Source organism: Mobula hypostoma, chromosome 12 (genome assembly GCF_963921235.1).
Source record: "Mobula hypostoma chromosome 12, sMobHyp1.1, whole genome shotgun sequence".
NCBI classification, from domain to species: Eukaryota; Metazoa; Chordata; class Chondrichthyes; order Myliobatiformes; family Myliobatidae; genus Mobula; species Mobula hypostoma.
In genome coordinates this window covers 86,540,491-86,556,726 of record NC_086108.1, presented here as the reverse complement: position 1 = coordinate 86,556,726, position 16,236 = coordinate 86,540,491, and the positions used below count along the sequence as shown (strand labels likewise).

Genomic DNA, 16,236 nt, shown 5'->3' with positions numbered 1-16,236 from the left:
AGGAAATGTTGAAGAAACGGAAAGGTTGCAGAGAGACTTAGTCAGTTTAGGAGAGTGGGCAAAGAAATGGCAGATGAGATACAATGTTGACAAATGTACGGTTGTACATTTCGGAAGAAGAAATAATCGGGCAGATTATTATTTAGATGGGGAGAAAATTCAAAAATCAGAAGTCAAAGGGACTTGGGGGTCCTCGTGCAAGATACCCTAATAGTTAACCACCAAGTTGGATTGGCGGTAGGGAAAGCGAATGCTATGTTGGCATTCATGTCAAGAGGAATAGTGTATAAGAGTAAGGAGGTGTTGATGAGGCTCTATGGGGCATTAGTGAGACCTCATTTGGAATACTGTGTGCAGTTTTGGGCCCCCTATCTTAGAAAGGATGTACTGATGTTGGAGAGAGTTCAGAGAAGATTTACGAGGATGATTCCTGGAATGCAGGAGCTAACATATGAGGAGCGTTAGTCGGCTCTTGGATTGTATTCATTAGAGTATAGAAGAATGAGAGGGGATCTCATAGAAACATTTCGAATGTTGAAAGGGTTGGACAGAGTAGATGTGGAAAGGTTGTTTCCCTTGGTGGGTGAGTTCAGGACAAGAGGCCATAGTCTTAGAATTAGAGGGTACCCAGTTAAAACAGAGATGAGGAGAAATTTTTTTAGCCAGAGGATCATGGACTTATGGAATTCATTGCCACATACAGCTGTGGAGGCCGATCATTGAAGGTGTTTAAGGAGGAGATTGATAGGTATCTAATTAGTCAGGGTATCAAGGGATATGGGGAAAAAGCCGGAAATTGGAACTAGATGGGTGAATAGTTTCGCTCATGGGGGAGCTGCGGAGCAGACTGGATGGGCCAAATGGCCTACGTCTGCTCCTTTGTCTTGTGAAATCATTGATGTGTATACTGAGGAACTTGAAACTACTCACCCTCTCAGCTGCAAATGTTGATCGGGTCGAGCCCATCCCTGTTCCTCTTGTAATCCACAATCAGCTCTTTTGTTTTTTGGACATTGAGGGAGAAGTTGCTATCCTGGCACCATTGTGTCAGAGCGTTAGCCTACAGAGGACAGGTTGTCTTATCATGGCTAGAAATAAGGCCGATCAAAGTCGTGTCATCTGTAAATTCGATCAGTAGATTGGACGTGCGTGTGGCAGCGCAATTGTGGGTGTAAAGGGAATAGAGAAGGGGACTCAGGACACAATGCTGGGGGCACCTGTATTGAGTGTCAGAGGGGCAGAGGTGAGGGAGCCCATCCTTACCACCTGTCAGCGATCGGATAGGAAGCCAGCTGCACAAGGTGGGGTGCAGGCTGAGGTCTGAGCTTCCTGTCAAGTCCGGAGGGAATTATGGTGCTGAGTGCTGAACTGTAGTCCAGGAACAGCATTCTAACGTATGAATCCCTCTTCTCCAGGTGAGTGAGGACAATGTATAGAGCTGTGGCTATAGCGTCATCAGTAGACCTGTTCTGTTGGTAGGTGAATTGTAGGGGGTCTAGTGTGGGTGGTAGCATGCTGCTGATGTAGTCTTTAACCAGCCTCTCAAAGCATTTGCTTATAATTGAGGTGAGTGCGACAGGGCGCCAATCAATCAGCCTGCTACCTTGGTATTCTTAGGTACAGGGACAATGATGGATGATTTGAAACAGAAGGGCACTACACACTGGGAGAGAGAGAAATTAAAAATGTCTGTAAACACTCCAGCCAGCTTTAAGGACGCATCCTGGAATGCTGTCCCAGGGATAGGAATGGGTGCTTAATGTCCCGGGGTTTCGTTGTTTTACAGAAGATATATATATATATATATATATATATATAAATAAAACGGAAGGCTCATCCACCGAGTTTATACAGGTAAAACTCAAAAATAAGAAGTGTGTAATTATTCTGATGAGATTGCATGATAGACTCCCCAGTAGTCACATTGAGGAACAAATATACCAGCAAATTAAGGAAAGGTGTAAAAACAATAGGGGTGTTCTTATGGGGTCTTCAACTTCTCTAATATAAAGAGGGGCCTTCTTAATACAAGAGGTATAGATGGGGCAAATATTGTTAGGATTGAGGAAAGTTTCTTAAAGAAGAGGGGCTGAACTGAACCTAGTGTTGGATAATGAGCCTGACCAGATGGCCAGCCTTTCAGTGGGTGAGCAGTTAGAGAAGAGTGACTACAAGTCCTTAGTAGATAAGGATAAGTATGGACCTTGCAGGAGTATAGTAAATTGGAGCAGGGCAAAATATGAGACCAGTAGGCAGGGAGTAGGGAGAGTTAATTGGGAACAGCTGTTTTTGGGTAAGTCCACATCTGACGTGAGGAGGGTATTTAAAGTCCAAATGCACAGAGTACAGGACAGCCATGTTCCAGACAGAAGGAAAGAAAAGGATGGCAAGGTAAGAGGAGCTTGTATATCAAGAGAGGAAAGGAATAGAGGAAAAATTTAGTCAAAAAGGAAAAGGAAAATTATGTAAAGCTTAAGAAGCTAGAATCAAACATTATAAATATGCGAGAAAACAACTCAAGAAGGAAATTAGGAAAACCAGGAAGGGACATGAAAAGTCCTTGGCAAGGGGGATTTAAAAGAATTCCAAAACACTCTACACATATATCAAGAGCAAGAGTATAAATAGGGAGTGGGTAGGATAAAGGGGGAGAAGCATTTTCCTGGATGTGGAGGATGTGAGTGAGGTCCTTAATGAGTATTTTACATTTGTGTTCACTGAGAAGAAGGAGGTGGAGGATAGGGAGATCAGAGGCAAGTGTATTCATATGCTTAGGCATTGAGGTTAGAGAGGAGATATTGTGGGTCTTTTCAAGAGCATTAAGGTGGATAAGTCTCCAGGACCTAATGGGATATACTCTATATTATTGAGAAAGGCAAGAGAAAAGAGAGTTGGAGCTTTGGCTAATATCTTCATGGCCCTTCTAGCCATTAGTGAGGTCCCTTAGGACTGGTGAGTAGCTAATGTTGTTCCACTGTTCAGAAAGTGAACCAGGGATAACTGTTGAAACTATAGAACGGTGAGTCTCATATCTGTTGGAGGGAAGTTACTGAGGAGAATTCTTAGGGTAAGATTTATTAGCATTTGGAAAACCATGACCTAATTACAATAGAAACAGCCTTAGTGCAGTGCAAATTGTGTATAACTAACTTAACTGAGTTTTTTTTTGATATGGTGATGAGGTGACTGATGAATGTAGAGTTTTGGTTGTTGTCTACATGAATTTTAGTAAGGCCTTAGAGACGATTCCTAATGGGAGGCTCATCCAAAAGATTAAGATGCACGCGATCCATGGTGAACTGGCTGTTTGGACTCAGAAATGGCTTGCTGATAAAAGGCTCAAGGAGTGGTTGATGTGACTTATTCTAGCTGGAGGTCTGTGATTAGAGGACACACAGGGATCTGTACTGGTACCTCTGCTGTTTGTGATGTATATAAATGACCTGGATGAAAATGTAGATGGGTGGGTTGGTAAGTTTGCAGATAACACAAAGACTGGTGGTGCTATCGATAGTGTAGAAGACTGGTCTCCTCACCCTATTACTGCTATCTTTGGATTACCTAAAACTTCCAGTAATCTTTCTCCTTCAGCCCGTAGAATGATTGCATTTCTTACTTTAATGGCGAAAAGATGTATCTTACAACATTGGAAAGAGCTTAATGCTCCATCTACCTTTTTTTGGTTTTCTCAGACGATATTATGCTTGAATTAGGAGAAAATTAGAAGCAATCTTTATGATTCCTCACTTAAATTTGAACAGACCTGGAGATCTTTTATTCAATATTTTCATTTAATGTAATTTTTTTTTCTTCCCCTTTTTGCTCCATATTTATATTCCCTTCTTGTTTTTTTTCTACTGTTCTTAATAGAGGTCGGGTTTGAGGACGTGTTTTTAAGTCTTTTAACTCTACTTGTTTCCAAGTTAGCCCATTGCTTTGCCTTGCATTTAGTTTAGTTGCACGGTGGGTTTTTTGGGGGGTTTTTTTTGGGTTTTTTTTTTCCTTTTTCTATTGATATATATATAAAAATTAGTAGACTATTATGTTACCTTATTATTTTATGTTTAAATTACATTGTTTGTATCATTTCTTTTCTGTTTTCATATCTTCTGTAATTTTATTATATTCTAACAGTGTATTAGTGCCTATATGGCTTACCTTTTGTATACTTATTTAATAAAAAGATTTAAAAGCAGAAGACTGGCACAGAATACAGCAGGATATAGATCAGTTGCAGATATAAGCAGAGAAATAGCTGATGGAGATTAAACTGGCCAAATATGAAGTGTTCCACCCTTGTCAGTCAAATATAAATTATCATTAAACTGATAAGGGCAAGACCCTTAAAAGTGTTGGTGAGCAAAGGATCTTGGGGTCCAGTTTCATAGCTCCCTGAAAGTGGCTGCACAGGTTGATAGGGTAGTTTTGAAGATATCCTTAATGGTGTGGACACTAGTGCCCATGATGGAGTTGGTTGATTTTACAATCCTTTGAACGGTTCGTCATAATTTGTGTTTAGACTATGACCAATGACTTTCATAACCTTCCAAAATATAAAGGGGAGAATACAGCATGGAGTGGAGCTTGGAGAACAGCACTCCAACATCACCAGTGACCCTGATTTAATCCTGAGTTTACCTATTCTCCCTGTTACCACCTGGGTTTCCTCTGGGTGCTCAGGTTTCCTCTCACATTCAGAAGACATGCAGGTAAAGAGCTTCATTAACTGGATTGACATTATTGGAAGCTTAAGACCAAGACCAAAATGTCTTTAATTAAAAGCACATCCCATCAGAGGGAATATATGGTTTGGATCATGTTGTGGACAACCAAATCAGGAAGAAGCTCTGCTTACCCTTCTCAGGAATGTTATTCAAAAGTCTTCAGTGATAATTCTAACTGGCAGAGGAGGTTGAACTTTACATCTGTGAGAGGAATGGTAGAAGACAGGAAGTGAGAGCAAGAGTTGGCAGGAATCTGACTGCAGGGTCAGAGATTGAAATATTCAAGTAATTGGTCTTGTGTTTTGGTGATGTAGGTCATTTTAGGAATAGTGGATAATTAAACCGAATAAAATAAATCAAACATAGAAGTAAAATACAGAATACTGATGACTCCTACATAATATATGAAGCTTTTGGAAATAACAGAATTTCTGCATCAGTACATGGTAAGTGAAGTTAAAGGTTTGTGCGGGTGATCTTTCTGCCAATTTATTCCAGTGCTATGAGATAATCCACTCATATCTGAGTTCACATTTAAAGCAATATTATTATCAAATACTTTAATCTAAATCTGAAGCAAGTGGGAAATGTCACAGCACTATATCTTAGATAGTAGTTTCTGCTATATTATTTTATTTCTCTATTATTCTTGCCACAGTGCAGAATACTACTTAGTTGGTACATGATTGGGGTGAAAATTTGCACACTTGAAACTGGGGAGACTGAAATCTAAATGTGGCATGACATGGTTCAGGGAAAGTCTGAAAAGCTCCAACTCTAATGGAAATAAAAGAAAATTAAGGTAGGAAGATGTTCTCTGGTCAGTCAACATTTACAATAAGACTTCTAATACACGGGCTGACATTTGAAGTTTATTGGCCTGGGGCTTTTACCATATTTGGCAATCTTCATTGTCCTGTAAGTGGGAGTATTGATGGACACTAATTGGACTCTGCAATCACAGCAACTGATTTGCAACAAAGACTTTGAACTCTGGAAACAAAGTTTTATTTCTCAGTTATGAAAAATTGGCACATTCTGTATATATTACTAATAACGCCCACCATCTCCAGAAGGAAATATATTATGTTAACACTGATAACTCTTTCTGAATATTATTGAATTCAAATCACCCAAAATATTTTCCTATAAGCAGTATGACACTTCTGTAAAGATTTCACGCTCAACACATGTCAAAACATATCCCAAACTTTCACTAGAATTTATTCCTACAATTATATAAAATCTTCCACATCTACAAAGTAAATCCATGTAAAAAAAAACATTCCATGAAATAGGCAATTTTTTTCTGGACTGATAGAAAACTAACATTTTCACCTGGTTTACCAATAACATTTGGATTTATACACTCAGTAGCCACTTTGTTAGGTATACCTGTACACCTACTTGTTAATGCAAATAGGCAATCAGCCAATCATGCGGCAGCAACTCAATGCATAAAAGCATGCAGGCATGGTCAAGAGGTTCAGTTGTTGTTCAGACCAAACAGCACAATGGGGGAAGAAATGTGATCTAAATGACTTTGACTATGGAATGACTATTAGTGCCAGACAGGGTGGTTTATGCACCTCAGAAACTGCTGATTTCCTGATATTTTCAGTACACTAGCTGATGTTTCACCAAGGACCTATTCATTTGCAGCATGTTATTTCTACTGCTGTAGAAATATAAAGGCTAGGATAGCACTTACTTTCCCAATCACTTACTGCACGTGCACATTGCTTTCAAAGAACAAAATCCAAGAACGTTACTACCATGAGATTACTTTTCATGCAGGCATTCGCAGTAGAACAATATACAACAAAACCAATGAAAAACCACACAAAAACAAAGACTGACAAATAATCAACGTGCAGAAGATAAACTGTGCAAATGCAAAATATTAATAATAAATAAATACAGAAATAGATAATACTGAGAACACGAGCTCTTGAAAGTGAGTCCATAGGTTGTGTAATCAGTTCAGTGTTGAGGTGTTTATTGTTCAGTGTTCAATAGCTTGCATTCTACTATATTTAAATCCCTTCAAGCATCAACATTACCCAGTCACTCACAATTTAAAACACACTTTGTTTTTTCCATTTTGTGCACACAGTCCACAGAATTATTTGAAAACTAATGGAGAGGGTTGAATCGCTGTAATGGGAATCCGCATTTACTTGACCAACATACACAAAAAGCTGGAGAAATCCAATAAATCAGGCTGCATCTGTGGAGATGAGTGAACAGTCGGCAAAACTGTCAGCTGGTTGTACTTGTACTCCTGGCATACAGGCAGAGACTGAGGATAACAGCACCAGTGGTGAGGACTGTAGAGGTATTGACGAGGAATGTGGAGGAGTGCTTGCAGGACTGCTTTGAATTGGTGACTGGACTATATTCAGAAATACCATCTTCAGTTCTGAATGAATATGCGGTAGCTGCCACCAACTTCATCAAGACCTGCCTACGAGAACTTATTGGACAAATCAGAAGCCATGGATGAACCACAAGATTTGCAGTCTGTTGTGGGCTAGATCTGTTTAAGACTGACGACACAGAACTCTACAGGAAGTCCAGGTACAACCTACGGAAGGTGATCTTGAGAGCTAAGAATTAATTCAGAGTGATGTTAGAGATGGAATTGAATGCATGTCAGCTACAGTAGGTTTTGCAGGCCATTACTTCCTACTAAGCAAAACTAACATTATAACTAGTTGTGATGCTTCACTCCCAGATGATCTCAATGCTTTTTAAGCATGCTTTGAAAGGGAGAATAAAACTACACCTGTGCGAATGTCTGCAGCATCTGGCTGCCCTGTGATATCTGTCTCAGAGGGTGATGTTTTATATATGTTCTTGCAGAATACACCTTCTGGTGCTACTTGGACACGTCTTCAGTGATGACCCGGGGTCACAGGGGGTTTTGGCCCTTTAATCATCGTACATCCTCGACTGGGCGACCCAGCCGGAAGTGATCAGCCCCTGACTTGTGTCCAAGTAGTGCATTAATCCATGGAGCCCCCCTCCAGATCTACAGCCACCATGAAGCCCTTTCAGAAGCCTCCAGAATGTTCTTGGTGGCTCTTCTGCACTGCAGTCCTTTAACTCCAAGGAGTTTAGAGTCCGCTGTAATGAATGGCCCGCAAAGCCCCGGCACCCAACTTCGACTGGCTCACAGCGAGCTCTCCAGCCATTGCTCCAGCATTCTGCAACAAGATCTGTGCATCTAGCCCCCTGGTGCTCGTTGGCCTCTTCAATCCAGTCTTCCCAGGGGACAGTAAGTTCCAGCAGGACCACTTGCTTTGTAGACTCCGATATTAACACCATGTCCGGACGGAGCGGAGTGGCTGCGATGTTCTCTGGGAACTCGAGGTGCCTCCCTAGGTCTGCTTGGAGCTGCCAGTCTCGTGCAGTGGCAAGAAGCCCTCTCAAGGAACTAGGCCGATGTTGAGCCTTCTCCCCCGCTCTAATAAAGGTGATGGACTGTTTGGGAGCGTGCTGATTTTTGCTGTCTTGAATCGCTGTGCTGATTGCATCCGCCATAGACCTTAAGATTTGGTCATGGCGCCAGCAGTTTCGCCCTTCCCCCAATGCCTTTGGGCAGCAACTTAGGATATGTTCCAAGGTGCCCCTCTTCTGGCACAGTTGGCATGCTGGAGTGTTTGCCATGCCCCACCTGTGCAGGTTGGCCGGGTTTGGGAGAACATCATAGACTGATTGGATGAGAAACTTGATGCGCAATGGTTCGGCCCTCCAGAGCTCTGTCCAGGTGAGCTTGCGAGGTTCCACATGCTCCCATCTAGTCCAGGCGCCTTGTTTGTACATGCCGGCCATCTTGCTGTATCGTTCTTCCTCCACTTCCGCTCATATCTCATCCTGAACCAGTTGATACTTCTCCTTTCCACGGGTTTTGTCGTAGCGTGGTTTGGGAAAACAGCCCAGTCTTTCCCGCCCCACCGCCACAGTGGCCACCAAAATGTTGAGCCGCAGCCGTACCTCCGCTCTGTCGACAGCTTCCTGTGCCTGCCACTTCCTTCCGGTCTTTACGCGGATTCCTGCTGAAGCGACTTTAACATCAGAGGAGTCTCGGTACATCATAACCTCCCTGGCTCGAGTGATTTTGAACTCCTCTGATAGGCCGCTGACGGGGAGCTGCAGCTTGGTGGAACACCCATACAGGACAATGCAGCTTGAGGTCCGGGGGAGACCCAGTGACCTCCGGAGAAACTGACTGATGGTCTTCCCTAGAGCCCCCACTGTTGACATTGGCACCTCGTAGACTAGAAGGGGCCAGAATGGCCTTGGCAGGACTCCGTGTTGGTACATCCAGGTTTTGAATTTTCCTGGAAGCTCCGGTTTATCAATTGCGGTGAGCCAAGTTATCAAGTCACTCCTCACTCCTGGTTTGTTGAAGTGCGGCTGTGTCCTTCAGGGAACTGTCAAAGATCTTGCCCAGGCCCTTGACTGGTTTTCCTGTCACCGTTGGAATCTGGATCCCTCCCAGGGTAAAGCGGAACCAGTCGGCCACTCTTCCCTTCTTCAGGACCAGAGACCTGGACTTGGCTGGTTTAAAGCTCATCCTTGCCCATGAGATGAGCCATTCCAGCCCTGGAAGGAGCCATCTGCACCCAGGGACGGATGTTGCCATCACCACCAGGTCATCCATGAATGCTCTTATGGGGGCTGCCGAGTACCAGATCTAGACGTGGGGCCTCTACATCCCACCTCCGCTGACTTGACAATCAGGTTCATGGCCAATCAGAAGAGTGGCACCGAGATTGTGCAGCCAGTGATTGTGCCCTTCTCCAGCCGATGCCAGGCGGATGTTACTGACCCTGAGGACACTCTCAACCTGAAGTCGCTGTAATAATCCAGAATGAGGTTTCGGATCATCTCTGGAACGTGATGTCTTGTCAGTGCTGTTTCAATGAGTTTGTGTGGGATGGATCCATAGGCATTGGTTAGGCCTAACCAGAGTGCTGCAAGGTCTCCTCTGTTCTCCCTTGCCTCCCGGATCAGCTGGACCACCACTCCTGTGTGCCCCAGGCATCCAGGTACTCCTGGGACTCCCCCCTTCTGTACTGAGGTGTCTATGTATCCATTCTTCAAGAGGAACTCAGTTAAACATTGGGCCACAATCTTGAAGATCTTCCCTTCAACGCTGAGCAGCGAGATAATATAAAACTGCTCGATGTTGCTTGAATCCTCCTCTTTTGGTATCCAGACACCCTCCGCGTGCCTCCACTGAGCAGCGACCTTTCCTCTCTGCCAGATCACCTTTAAGATCTTCCAGAGTCGCACAAGGAGCCTTGGGCACTGCTTGTAGTCTTTGTAAGGCACTCCACTGGGGCTAGGGGTGGAACTTGCTCTTGCTGCTTCGACTGCTTCTTTGACCTCCTTCAGGGTGGGTTCAGAAATGTCGAATTGGGTCACCGGTTCTGGAGGTATCACCAGTGCCTCACACGGGCCGAGGTCCTGCTCTTTCGAGGTGTCACTGCAAGTGATACTGAGATGTTGGTTTATCTCCACTACAGAACAAGTGAGGTGGCCACTTCGCTTCTGTCCTAGTATCCTCTTGGTGAAGCCGAAGGGATTGGTAATGAAAGCGCTGCGCTTTGGGCCCTCTCCTTGCCCTTCCTTCGGTGCCACTCAGCCCACCTGAGTGTGATGAGCCTCCTCCTCATGATATCTGTGAGGTCTGACAGGCCAGTTTTCTCCTCCTCCTTGGCCAACTTAAATTGGTGCTTCAGAGATTTGAGGTCTTGTCTCAGCTGGCTGATCTTCAGTTCCTGCCGGTTTGGTCTCGCTGGATTACTTGTTCCATGCTTTTCCTTGACGCCAAACCATTCTGAGCCTATGCTCATTATGAGGGTGCACATAGTCTGGAGCTCCTAGTCAGCATTGCCCTTCGATATCGCCTCCAGAATCTTGTCTACGTCCTCATCCATCTGGAGCCACTCCTTCTTGTTAGCGGCAGGCCACTTCGCCTGACGCTGTTCCGACTTTCTGCTCACTGGGCGGACTTGTGTTGCTTGGAGGCTCCGGGCACTGTGGGGTGACTCCGACTGGGCTCCTCCTCTGTCTGACCAGGTTCTGTAGTCAGCACCACAGAGCTTGTAGTACTAGCTACTGCTCCTGTGCGTTGCTTCACTTGTTTCCTCCTCGAGCAGGCCATCTTTGTCTGGTGGATCTTCAGACCTCTCAGGTATTTGCACACCTTGCCACAGATACAAACTACGCTCATAGTCGATCGTCCACCTGCTTGAGTCATTGCCAATAGGTCCGTCCGATTGGGATGCTCATCCTCCCCCCCCCTCTCGAGCATCCCTGGGGGTATGTTTCAGAAGGGTTCTTCGTAGCTTGTTTGGGTGCTCCCTCACAGGAGCTGCAGTTCAGGGTGCTAGCCCTTGCTGCCCCGTTTGCCGTCTTTCCGTGCTGTCTGCTGTCTCTCCAGCCGTCACCATTCTATTCATGGCCGTCATCCAGACTTTCCTACAGGTCACAGAATACATCTTCTGGTGCTACTTGGACACGTCTTCAGTGATGAACCCGGGGTCACAGGGGGTTTTGGGTCTTTAACCATCAGACAACCTCGACCGGGTGACCCAGCCGGGGGTGATCAGCCCCTGACTTGTGTCCAAGCGGCGCACTAATCCACGGATCCCCCTCCGGATCCACAGCCACTGCGAGGCCTTTTCAGCAGCCTCCAGAATGTTCTCGGTGGCTCTTCTGCACTGCAGTCCTTTAACTCCAAGGAGTCTTAGAGTCCGCTGTAATGAATGCTAATTTTTCTGTCTTGCAATGTTCTGCTACCGCAAAGCAACAAATTTCACGACCTATGTCAACGATAATAAACCTGATTATAATAAACCTGGTTCTGATTAATCTGCTGAATCTCTGATGTTCATGTTTTGGATTTTATTTCATGGTTCAACAAATAAATAGGAAAAGTTCAGGGAGAAATTTCCAGTCTCAGCTGAATTGAAATATTTGGGGTTTTCAACTGAAGCATGCATGGTGATAAATGTACAAGTCTTTTACAATCGATTTGAATTCCGTTCCATTCAAATTAGCAGAAAGTTAATCAATGTGATATGTAAAATTAGCAGACCTCCATGAGGTTAAACAAGGTTAAACTAACCATTACTGTGGCAGCAATCATAAATTTGGGAGACATCATTCAGATTATGTTTATAATTTGCTTGGTTGTTAGCTCCATGATATAGAACATACACCAGTATAGGCCCTGCAGGCTACGGCACTGTGCTGACCTTTTCACCTATTCCAAGATCAATCTCACCCTTCCCTCCCCAGAGCCCTCCATTTTTCTCACGTGTTTAATCCGCTGGAGTTCTGTTACTCTTGTCACTACTAGAACATTGACTTGAGCAATCAGATTCCCTTAATGATATCTTTTTTCAACTTTCATCAGGTTTCTTAAGTTTTTCTATCTGCGTTGCTCAAAGTTCAAAGTAAATTGATTATCAAAGTATGTAAGCGTCACCATATGCAACCCAGAAATTTATTTTCTTGAGGGTATACTCAGTAAATCCAAGAGCCATTATACAATCCATGACAGACCAACAACCAATCTGCAGAAGACAATAAACTGTGCAAATACAACAGAGTAAAATAATAATAATCAAATAAGCAATAAATATTGAGAAAATGAGATGAGAAGTCCTTGAAAGCGAGTCCACAGGTAGTGGAAACAGTTCAGTGATGGGGCAAGTGAAGTTATCCCCACTGGTCCAAGAGCCTGGCGGTTGAGGGGTAGTAAATACTCCTCAACCTGGTAGTGCGAGTCCTGAGACTCGTGTACCTACCTCCTCATGGCAGCAGCGAGAGGAGAGCATGATCTGGGCTGTGGAGGTCGCTGATGATGGATGCTGATTTCCTGCAACGGTGCTCCATGTAGAGTGCTCAATGGAGGGGAGAGCATTACTCATGATGGACTAGGCTGCAACGAGAACCTTTTGTAGGATTTTCTGTTCAAGGGCATTGGTGTTTCTATTACTAAGCTGCAATGCAACCAGTCAATATACTCTCCACCACACAGCTATAGATGTTTGTCAAAGTTTTCAGAATCAGGTTTACTATCACCAGCGTGTGTCATGAAATTTGTTAACTTAGCAGTAGCAGTTCAATACCATACATAATATAGAAAATAAATAAATAAATAACAGTATACGTATATTGAATGGATTAAAAATCGTGTAAAAACAGAAATAATATATTTTTAAAAAGTGTTCAAGGGTTCCATGCCCCCAGCACATTCTTAGGTGTGCTGATTGTTAATGCAAATTATGCATTTTACTTTATGTTTCCAAATACATGCGATAAATAAATCTAAATCTGAAACCTGAATTTGAACAAACAAATAAGTGCCTTGTTATTCTAAGTTAACAGGCAAAGAAACAATGCCCTCTGCAAATATCTATATGGTGAAATATATAATTCTGAGCACTGAGAGAATATTGTCCAATTTGCATCCTGCTCAGCCTCTCTGGTGCTGAAACTTGTCCTTGGTATTTCCAGACTTTCCATTACTTTTCTATCTCTGCCCTAAATTACGCCTAATCCTGTTCACCCATCCTACAGTACTCACTAACCTACACTTGTTCTTGGTTCTCATACTTGTTTTTAAATTCCTTGGTAACCTGTGCAACATCAACTACTCCAATTTTCAAGTTATGAGCAGCCCCCATCCTACTTGTTTCACTCAAAATGCTAGAGGAACTCAGTAGTCCAGACAGCATCTATGAAAAACAGTAAACAGTCGACATTTCAGGCTGAGACCTTTCATCAGGACTGGAAAAAAGAGATTAGAAATCAGAGTAAGGAGGTCGGGGGAGGAGAGGAAGAAGTACAAGGTAGTAGGTATAGGTGAAACCGGGAGATGTGGAGTGTGTGAAGTAAAGAGTTATGTGACCGTGGTAGCGGGTCTGGGTGAGCACATGGTTGAAGAGTCAGAATGCAGCAGAGATCACAGAGGAGGAGAAATGACAGAGGGTTTCAGTGAACTCCCATCGAAGGGAAGATTCACAGAGGGAGTACTATTTGCTTCACCATTGGTGGCTGTGCTACAGGATTTGGAAACCACCCCTTCAAACATTCCTGGCTCTCAACCCTTTCTTTCCACCAGGATACTCCAGAAAACTTAGCTTTTGACCAACCTGTTCCAACGTCTCCCCGTAGTACTCTAAGCCACGTTTCACTTGTTAACACTTTGGTGGAGCACCCTGGGATGTTTTACAATAAAAATAGAGTAAGTTCATAGGAATCATAAAATAGTGATAAACAGAGGTATGGAGGCACAGCTAGTAGTGTCACTACCCCTTGCGTCTGTCCTGACTTCGGACCTATCTGTGTGGTGTTTGTATGTGCTCCCTGTGGGTTTCCGTTGGGTGCCAAGTTTTCTCCCATACCCAAAGACATGCAAGGTTGGTTGGTTATTTGGTCACTGTAAGTTGCTTCTAGTGTATAAGAAGAGCGATAGAAGCCAAGGAGAAATGGATGAGGATGTCGGAATCAAAAGCAGATTAACATAGGATTAGTGTAAATGAGTGGTTAATGGTCAGTGCAGCCTTCAGGCTGTATATCTCGATGCTTCAATAGTTTGTGACCTGTTGGCTCAGTACATATGTGCTTGTCTTTAAAAGCTGCCCAAGTAATCCCAGCTTTAGGCACTAGGTCCATGATTAGCAGTATGGATTATAAAGAAATTACAACAGTCAAAGCTGGATCTTTAAGATGAATTCCTCAGTTTTACCATAAATAGGAAATACTTTCTGGCTTAATTTGCCAGGGTCCAACAAATCAGTGCCGGTGGCAGTCTGATCATCTTGTCTAACTTCTGCAGCCTGATTCGAAATAATCAGAGTCTTAATCATTCTCTACATACTACAGGGCCACTGATAGTAGGCATAACTGCTCTCTTTTTGGCTTATGTTGCAAGATAATTTGCTTCAAGGTAAAAATTAAAGCAGGAAAAAATCTTCATGGAAAGAGGCACTTTAATGTAAGTGAAATCAATGGAACCAGACATCAGGAGGTGAGTACAATCAGAAACCAATATGCCCATACGAACATTATGCCTAAAGACTCAGGGACTTTGTTTCTACTCTTGGGAGAGACATGAACAAGGAGATGAACATAGGTACAAAATAAAGGGCTAGTTATTTAAAATTGAGCTGTGCAGAATTATTTTTCTCTGAAAGGGTAATGAACCTCTGGAATTCTCTGCCCTGAGGATGGGGAAAGCTGGGTTGTTCAACATGTTTAAGATGGAGGCAGATTAATATTTGAAAGCTGGGGGAATTGAGAGAGGTAGGAGAAACTAGCATAGAAAACGTTTTGAGGTAACATATTGAAATGTGGGGCAGAATCAAGGGGCCTGGTAGACTACTCTGCTTCTAATTTTATGGTTTCTTGTGTAAAAAAAATCTTTTCTTAAGTACTTGGTGTGTTAAGTCCAGCTCAAACTCATTTGATAGCCTTCGTTTTTTCCATCCAATTCCAACATGATTAAAATGATCAGTAATAAACTAGGCATTTTTAACATTTTGCTGTATTTTATCCTTGTCTCTTTTATCATATACATAGAAGTATTTAGGTTTGTTATTAACTTGTGAACTATTTTTACCTCTGGCTGCTACAAAACATTAGAAAACAAAGCCATGCACGTAATACCTGTATCTAAATTCTTGAACCGTCGACTATACAACAGAAGCCTCTCAACACTAACGTCCATTTCTGCTGTTTTTCCACACAATCAAATCAAGAGGGATTTTCCCCCAATCAATTCAAACAAGTCCCCACACAATTTTTAGAATGGCTCCCACCAATTTGTTCATATCCCGGACGCAGGCCCCAATTTTGATAGGGACCCGGGACGGGTTAAAGATCCAGCAGAAATGGAAAACACTTTGGAGTCTGGTATTGCTATCAACTAATACGATTTATTAGTAACTACGCAATACAGTAATATAAATGTAGATATATCAAACAGGTTAGCAATGATTATATACAAGTGTGGAAATATATGAAAACCAAGCCCCTTCATGTCTAGGGGTAAATAGATAGTCTTACGATGATGAGTAAAATTCAGTTCGGTTCGTCGTATTGAGTTGAATAGTGATGGAGAGGGAGAGAAAGGGAGAGATTGGAGTCCTCAGGTGAGCTGACACTGTCAATCTTCCCATTGTCCTCCAAAATCCTCAAAATTCTTCAGAAGTCACCGACTGTGACCACAACAAAGGGGACTGTTCTTCTGTGGTGGAATTATCAACCCAGGCGAGGGTCGGACACACGAATAACTCCCCACCCGTCACACCCTTTTCACACCGCAAGAGCCACTTATCGATCCACCCGATCAATCCTCCAACACCCACCTTTTCTGTGGGCACAACAAAGCACATTCAGTGTCCAAAACCATGTGTCTGTAGGTGTAACAGCTGACCTTCTGTTTATCTCACCGTGCTGAATACTAGCTGTCCATCAAGCAGCT

At 43.2% G+C, this 16,236-nt stretch overlaps 1 pseudogene; it reads right to left on the bottom strand.

The window, feature by feature from the left end:
* Positions 1-7,662: 7,662 nt before the first annotated feature.
* On the bottom strand, positions 7,663-10,606 carry LOC134354542 (uncharacterized; annotated as a pseudogene).
* Between the last annotated feature and the right edge of the window lie 5,630 nt (positions 10,607-16,236).